Source organism: Galeopterus variegatus, unplaced genomic scaffold (assembly GCF_000696425.1).
Source record: "Galeopterus variegatus unplaced genomic scaffold, G_variegatus-3.0.2 Scaffold2654, whole genome shotgun sequence".
NCBI lineage: Eukaryota > Metazoa > Chordata > Mammalia > Dermoptera > Cynocephalidae > Galeopterus > Galeopterus variegatus.
This window is the reverse complement of record NW_007728765.1, coordinates 70337-78095: the sequence shown is the minus strand read 5'-3', so window position 1 is coordinate 78095 and position 7759 is coordinate 70337. Positions and strand designations below refer to the sequence as shown.

Below are 7759 nucleotides of genomic sequence, written 5' to 3'. Positions count from 1 at the left end.
GGAGGGAGGGAGGGAGGGAGGGAGGGAAGGAAAGAAAAGAGAGGCTGACTGTATGGCTGTGTGGGTCATGGAATCTAACCTGACAGGGAAGGAAGGGAAACACAGGAGGGGGCTGTGGAGAAAATAAAAACACAATGGGAATAAAAGACCCTTTGCCATTAAGGACCAGAGAAAGGAGAACTAAATGAATAAGAAAAAAAAACAAGAATTGTGCTCAGAGACTGGGATATTTCAGAGGTGGACAGTTATAGGTGAAGAGATGGTCCTTGGGAGTAGCAATGGAAGTAGGATCAGAGCAAAGGTCATCGCAGATGAAGGACGGAGAGGCTTGGATGCCAGATGGGTCATCTACACGGGCGTGAAATCACTTCAAATATTGGATGAAAAGTAAAAGAGTAAGACAGTTACCAAAAGTCTGCCGTAAAAGAGATCACATGGCCAATTGTAGTCCCAGATCAGTCACTGTGTGATCCAATTTAATCTCCTTAAACAAATAACTTCTCCGAGTCCCAGCTTTCTTATCTGCAAAATGGTTAGATTAGATCAGAAAATTCTAAAATTAATTCTGTTTGATCTTCCCTCTAAATGATTGTGTGTCCCAGGAGCAACACGTCTGAAGGAGCAAGGCTTGACTATGCAGTCATGGGGATAAACCCAAACCATCATGATCGGTGTATGCTCTAAACATAGAAAAAGTAACTCATTAGAACTGTTGCTATCTGGAGTTGCTCAGGTTTTCATCATCAATCTTTGCATTCTAATGGAGGCTTAGGGCTTAGGGAACTGAGGAAGTCAATCCTTTTTTTGTGTGTGTGTGTGTGTGACCGGTAAGGGGATCGTAACTCTTGCTTGGTGTCGCCCGAACTGCGCTCAGCCAGTGAGTGCACCAGCCATTCCTATACAGGATCCAAACCCGCGGTCTCGGCGCTCCCAGCGCCTCACTCTCCCGAGTGAGCCACGGGGTCGGCCCTAAATCCTATCTCTATTATGTCATTTTGTTTTTAAGACTTGGGAAATAATGGATGAGGATGAATTTAACACACAGTCCTTGCGATCTAAATGGAGACTAGGGAGTCCTTCCTAGTGACTGGCCAAGAGAAAACTGCCTGATCTGGTGCCTGCTATTTTCTCCTTTACAAAGCATGTGAACCAAATCATGCTTGGTTCCAAAAAAGGGAAGTAAAAGCACAAATATTCTCATTTTGTCATAATGAAGGCCATAGGTTTGAACAGCAAAGATACATTATAATTAGGTTTTTAGCACATGCAGTAGGAGTTAAAAAGAAGAGCTGGTATTCACATACCTGGTCAGCTACTAAAGGTAAATCTGGAATGCCATTAAAAAGAATGAATGGGAAACAAGAATTGGATCTAAACCAAGGGAGATTCAGCAAGATGAGCTAGTGGGATAGCTAAGTGGTGGTACCCCTTGTGGGGCAGTGAGAAGCTGAAGACGTGAGCACAGGCTGTCCATACAACAGCTAATTCTAAATATCTTGTTAGTGAAATTGATTTCCATGAAGCAATCCATTCAGCTAGAATTTGGAAACCTTTTATGTGTGAACAAAGTGCTACAAAAAAATCCCCACAAAAACAACTAAAATGACTGCTTTATGTGTGAAATTAAATGTTTAAGAAAATAGTTCCTTGTCTCAAGTAGCTTAGCATCTTATAGAGAGATGACCAATTTCCTCATGCATAAAATAACAGAATTGGACATGATAATTTATGAGGCCAGCCATAGTTAAAAATCTATGATTATATAATAATCGATATCTATGTATTTCATCAGTGCATAGAAATCAGGATTTGAACTTATTTAAAATTGAACTCTCTATATTGATGCACTGTACATATACTCTCATACCACTATCATGCCTCTGTTTCCAAATAAATCTGTTAGCAAATATTTATCGATTGATGATTGATTTAGTACCACCACTAAGTGAATGGCAGTGAAATTTGTGCTTAGAGAAGAACCATAGGAAAAATACAGTTTACAGGTAGGGAATCACTTACAGCCAGGATGGTCAATAAAGTCTTCTGGCAGAATTGGGATTTGAACTTCACCTCCAAGGATGCCAAATTAAAGAAACAGCATGTACTAAAGTCAAGAAAAGATTATTCAAATCATTCTTTATTGTCCCCAAATTGTTTTACGAAAAATATATTTAAAATCCAAAATTCATTCGCTATTTCATATAATAGGAAGGCAGGGAGGTAAAGTTTTTTATATATATAAAACTATTAGAAACTTCACAAGTAAGACATTTACCTTTCAAGCTTTTTTATTCTTTTTATTTATATCCACCAAATTTGTATTCCTCTTTATATAAAATAACATAACCTAAAGTAAAATTGATCTTGTGCCATAATAGAAATACTATAGAAAACTTGCTGAGTTCTCTGCTATTCGAAAAGGCAAGTGAATTTTCCCCAGGTGTATAAGAAAAGGCTTCTGTGTACACTCTTAGACATTACAAAGCTGTCAGATGTGTTATGGAGCCTTAGAGAGGTTAACCCAATGTTTTCCAAAGCAAAGTTCGTGGTCAACTTGTATCCAATACCTAGGGTGCTTGCTAAAAAATGTTGATATAGATTGTCTGGGGAAGCAGCCCAGGAATCTGTGCTTTTATTAGGCTGAGGTTTGGAAACTACAGAGCTAAACCATCAATTCCCAAAGGAAACTATAGACAAGCAAAATATTTAAAATGGATTAAGAAGAATTTGATTTCTCTTGAATTACTTTTGCTTTTGCTGACTATGTACAATCAAGTCAGGTAAATCTGGTAAGAATCCACAGCAGAATTACCTAGCTGGATTGCATCGTACTTACGCATGCAAGCTGGGCACTATGTTGTAATACATCTTTCAAAACTTAACAAAACATTCAACAAAGCAGTAAGACACCTGGGCTTCCCAACTATTGAATTTCTATACACACTGGGGAAGGTCTGGACCGCAAATCCAGTCCTACAGATGAAGAGAACTCAAAGCAATCATTCTGGTACACCATTGAAAAACTGGAGTGCATAAAGCATTCTGATCAATACTCTGTCTTTCTTTATGAGAAAGACTGAAAATGTCTCCTTTCTGAAACGTTTTTGTTCCTCACCTAATGAAATCCTTCACCTAGATGCTCCCCCTTATCAACTGTGCTTCTGTTATCATTTGAACTGAATGCTAGCTAGAGGACAAACAAAAACTTGTGAGACATGTTTCCCAAAAGTAGTGCCAATGAATTAGTTAGAGGTATAAATCATAGGGAAGCAAGAAAGTGGTTACTTGATCTGCTTGATTTGGGGCATGGATTTCAGCACAGCATTCAAGGAACTTCATCTTGAACTCTGTTGGACCATCATATGCTATCTTCCCTGTCTTCCTGAGAACAGATATGGAGGGCATAAAGAAAGCCAATCCTGCTGCTAAAGTATGAGTGGCCATAGCCATGACAGCTAATTGGCCAGCTCTTCTCAGTAGAAATAGGATATGGCTAAGCCTTTGCTGTGAGGCAAGCATATGATAGGCAGGCGGCTTTTCTAGTTTTTCACCCTGGAATCCTGCCTTTTCAGGAACTCTGGTCCTTCTGAATCAGAGCTCCTCATAATGAATTTCAGACTTGCTACTCTTGGCATCTTTCTTAATTTCACTTTTATTAAGAATTATGCCTGGGCTGAGCCCGTGGTGCACTCGGGAGAGTGCAGCGCTGGGAGCGCAGCAACGCTCCCGCCGCGGGTTCAGATCCTATATAGGAATGGCCGGTGCGCTCACTGGCTGAGCGCCGTGTGGGTGACACCACACCAAGGGTTGCGATCCCCTTACTGGTCACGAAAAAAAAAAGACAAAAAAAAAAAATTATGCCTAGCCCATCAGGGCAAATTTTTTTCCCTGGAGTCTGGATTGCTTAGTTGTTACAAACAAGAGCTCTATCTGCAGTTTTACAGAAGCAAGTTCAAATCCCCATGACTTTGTGCAAGTTACTTACTTGTGTGCTCACTGGCTTCAATTTTTTCACCTATAAAAGGACGTTGACAATAATATATGTCTGACCAAGAACTGCTGTAAGAAGTAAATGAAGTAATGTCTAAAATGGACTTGCCTAGCACAGAGTAGGCATTCAGTTAAAATTTTGCTAAATCTTTGTGATTTGTTGTAGGGCATTTGTAACCTTTTACATATGTTCTGATTTACTGTTCTCTTTAATTTCATTCATTTAATTCTTGTAACCCTGAAGTTTTCATGCCTCTCCAGACATGGATAAATCAGGTCGTAGTTATATTAATAATAGAAGTCTACCAGCTTCGTATCAGTCTTTGCATAGCTGTAGTACCTTGCTTTCCCCTCAGTGTCGCTTCCAGTTGTTTCTAGGTTTCAGGAAATGTCTCAGCTGTGCTCAGGACCATGTGTGATTATGCTTCTCCTGCCTGCCCACCACTTGCTCTTCCCCTTGAGGATGCAGCCTTGTCTCAGACTTTGCTGCTGCCTTTTGTGAGAGGACATGGCTCTCAGCCAATAAGGCTGCCTCTTCTCCACCCAAAGATGCAACACCCACAAACAGCAGCTGGTGCAGGGTCCCTTCAGGTCTCATCGTGCCACAGAATCCACACTGGGTTCCATATTAAAGTTGGTAGATTGGTGCTCCTCTCCCCAGCTCCAAGTTGAAAGTTGTCACTCTGCCCACAATATAACAGCTTGAAGCCTGAGCCATGAATTCCACTATTGAGAAAAGCAGCCACTTAAGCTACTGCCTGAATATTTTGCAATAACTTCCTGCCACTGACCTTATTCCTCTGCAGATCTTTCTCCAAAGAGGTGCCAATTTGGTCCTGTTAATGCTTAAGCCAGGCCATGGCTTTCTGCCTAAAACTCTCTACTAACTGCCTACCTCATTCAGAGTAGAAACATAAGTCTTCACAGTGATCTGCAAGGCCCTACATGATCTGGTCCTTGTTCTTTCCTGGTTCCTACTTCTGTCCCACTCACCCCACATCAGCTATGTGGCCTCCAGGCACACATCATTCAGCTGCTGCCTCAGGGCCTTGGCACTTGCTGCACCCTGAAAGTAGAGAGCAGGAAGGTGGAGGCCAAATCAGAAAGGGCCTTGATGCTGTGCAGAATTTTAAAATTTACCCCACAAGTTTTATGTGAGTAAATTGGAAATTCCCTGTTCATAATAGTGAATTAGAATTCAATACAACCTAGTAGTCTGATGCGAATGTTTTTGGAGTGAGATAGAAATAGGGTTTCCAGATTTAGCAAATAAAAATAAAGGACACCCAGTTAAATTTGCATTTCAGATTAACTGTGAAAAATTTTCTAATATAATAGTGTCCAAAATATTACATGGAACATACTTATACCAAAAACAAATTTGTTATTTATCTGAAATTCAAATTCAACTGGGCTTTCTGTATTTTTATCTGGTGACCCTGAATAGAAATGAAGTTGAATACTGCTGTGAATGAATAGTTTAATTTCTTTCAGCTTCAGTATTATCACCTATAATATTGGGATAATAATACCCACTTCATAGGGCTCTTATAAGGATTAAGTAATGTAATGCATGGACTGTGCTTGACAAAGTCACTGGCACCAAGTAAGCAAGTAAATTGTAGCTATTGTTATCATTATTGCCATTATCATGATTGTCTCATTTTGCAAGTAAAGCTTTCAATAAAACATTGCAACATTTCCAGCAACGTAATCTTCATATGGAACTTTGTGTCTTTAAAGGCCCTAGAGTATTCAAATTTGTTAAGGAACACTTATTTGATAAGAAAGCCTTCAGGAAACAAATGTAATATTCTAAGAAGAATCACACTTTGATTTCATCTTGTTAAATTTGTCTTTGATTTTATATTTGCTGGTTTATTCAGTTCAAAAGAATTTCTTTTTAAGTTCCTTCCTTAGAGCTTTCTTTCTTTCTTTTTTTTTTTTTTTTTTTTTTTTTTTTTTTTTTTTTTTTTTTTTTGAGATAACGTTAACTACTATAGCCTTTGAAGATATATGGCTTTTATTTTAGTTTTTGTGATAAAATTGCTCTTTGGTTCATGAGATCGGGCCACAAATTTAGTACCAGATGGTCAATTGTGGTTTTATGGAAACTGAGCATGTGAGAAGCCTTACATATATTACATTTTCTTTAGTCATTCAGCTACTTATTCATTAAAACAACATCCAAAAAAATAGTTTTTAATAGAATAGTTAAATCTCAGTAATGTGCCATGTATTGTTAGTTGCTAAAGATTTAAAGAGTATGGCATAGTAGTTTTATAGAGCTGGTTTTATAGAGCTCTCACTGAGGAGGAGAGGGGTACTGCAAACAGAACAAATAAACATGTATTAACAAAATGGTGTGATAGGTACAATTACCACATGAATCATGCAATAGAGTGTGGGAAGAGAGACGACAGAGCAACTAATCTTTTTTACTTTTTTTAAATAGGAACATAGTTGATTGTACATATCTGTGGGGTACAGCACTGAATATCAATACCAGTGTGCAATATGTGACGTTCAAATCAGGATAATTAGTATACTCATCATTATACAATGTAATTGGTTTTTGCACAAAGGTTGTGACATTCAAACTGGTTCTTGAAAAATGGGGAAAAAATGTGCAAGAAAAACAAAGGGTTAAATGGCTCTCCAGGCAGAGAGAATAGAATCTACAAATAAGAAAGGCTTGAAAGAATTGGGGAGGTCTACTGAGAAGTTGCTAGTTTAGTTTGGCTAGAGTAGTGAATCCCAGAGGATGGCCCCATGACCAGCAGCATCATATCATGTGGAAACGTCAGAAATGCAAATTCTCAAGCTGTAACCCAGACTTACTGGATCAGAAACTCTGGGGTTGGATCCCAGCAATCTGTGTTTTAATAAGCATTCCAGGTGATTCTCATGCCTACTGAAGTTCAAGAATACTGGACTAGAGTAGGGTTTTCAAACCTGGGGACACAGAGTATCACCAAGGGTGCTTTTTTATAAATACCAATGACAGAGGCCACAAGTCACAGCAGTTAAATCAGAGTTTTCTGGAGTGGGGCCCAGAGATGTTTTACTGCATAGACAGGGTTAAAAATCACTGGACTAGAGCACATGGTTCATGTAGAAGGAAATAGACGCTTCACCAAAGAAGAAATAAGCACATGAAAATTCACTCAAAATCATTAGTCCTCAGGAAAATACAAATTAATATCACGGGCTGGCCCGGTGGCGCACTGGAGAGTGCGCCGCTTGGGAGCGCGGCGGCGTTCCCGCCGAGGGTTCGGATCCCATGTGGAGATCGGTTCCGGCTCACTGGCTGAGCGCAGTGTGGGTGCAACACTGAGGGTTGCGATCCTGTTGCCGGTCCCCAGTACGGGCGCGACACCGAGGGTTGCAATCCCATTACCGGTCGGTAAAAAAGACAAAAAGGAAAAAAAAAATTAATATCACAATAAGTTAACACTGATCCCCACCCTCATGGCCTAAATGGACTGACATAATCAAATGTTGGCAAGGATGTAGATCACTGGAACCTTATAACTGAATTTAAAGCAACAGAGGTTGCCTGAAGAGTAAGGGTTAGAGGCAGGGATTAATGTCACTGGAATGTCATTCTGTACCTTATCCTAGTGGACATCCACTTTTATTGCAATACTCAGTTCTAGTGTCAAATGTTCTTGAAACCTTCCCAGTTAGTCAAGAGCATCCTCCACAATTCACACAAACCTCTTTCAGGACACTTCAATGCTGCTATCACTTTTTCAAATGTCTATCT

General features: G+C 39.6%; 1 protein-coding gene across 1 annotated transcript in view; it reads left to right on the top strand.

Moving 5' to 3' along the window:
* RALYL (RALY RNA binding protein-like) overlaps positions 1-7759 on the top strand; it is a 198437-nt gene that overhangs the window by 166246 nt on the left and 24432 nt on the right. The gene's annotated exons all lie outside the window — the stretch shown is intronic.